We start from the raw sequence: 1,018 nt of genomic DNA, 5'->3' as shown, positions 1-1,018 counted from the left end.
TTCTGAGAATTCTTTTTTTATTTTAGAAAAGAATTCCGCTCTGAGTTCCTGTATAATTTTCTGCTGTTGCTTTTTTAGTATCAATGCTATTAATTCATACATTTGAGTTGAGCTAGTAGAAACAAATTCTGCTCTGAGTTCCTCTATGCCTTTCTGCTGTTGCTTATTTACTATTTATGCTATTATTTCATACATTTGAGCTTAGCTGGTGTCCTCTGCACTTATTCCTGTTGGGCGTTGCATTTTTTCCATATGTTTCTGTATTTGATTCTTTTCTGCAGATGCTATTAATTCAAGGATTTCTTTTTTCATTTCCAATGTGAGTTCCTCTATACCTTTGTGCAGCTTTTTCTTAATTTCAGAATCCATTGATTAATTCCTTTCAGCTGTGTGATTCCCAATTTGTTGTGTTATTGTCCCCTGCATTTGTTATGGATGGGCTTGGGTTCTGAGATTGCAGTTTGCTCCTTCTCATTGTTGTTTTTTGTAGCACTGTCTTCTGACCTTTGTTGTAGATCTTTGTTGTAGTTATAGCCTTTGCACCTACTGAAGTTCAGGTGTGGATCTACAAAGTTTGGATTTATCCAGTTGTGCCTGGCTTGTGTCTGGCTACTGTGCTCAGTTCCTTCCTGTTGATGTCCATGGGGGTGAAACTGTTGTGCCCCTCTGGCAAGATGTTTTCCTCCTGGAGTAGCTGGATGGTTCTCTCCCCTACACTTTCTGCAGGGATTGCAGCTGAAGGGTTTCACTCCAGGCCTATATTCCAGGCCTAAGCTGTGTCTGGAGGGGACAAAGTGGAGTAGGGATACAGGCAGCTCTCCCACACACTTCTGGGCCTGGACTAGCACAGGATCTGGGGTTTCCTGGAATGCGGCTGAATTTCTTACTGGGTGGATGGGGTGGGGGAGGTGCTGCTGAGTGGTTGGTGGTATCCCAAGGTGGTGGAAGAGGGTCTCAACCATGCTGTGCCTGGGCTGGGACCAGTGGGGCCCACGGGCTCAGGGTAGCTTGAAGCTCT

This window comes from Octodon degus, unplaced genomic scaffold, assembly GCF_000260255.1.
Source record: "Octodon degus isolate 3935 unplaced genomic scaffold, OctDeg1.0 scaffold00010, whole genome shotgun sequence".
Classification (NCBI taxonomy): Eukaryota; Metazoa; Chordata; class Mammalia; order Rodentia; family Octodontidae; genus Octodon; species Octodon degus.
The sequence above is the reverse complement of the archived record's forward strand: the minus strand, read 5'-3'. Positions refer to the sequence as shown.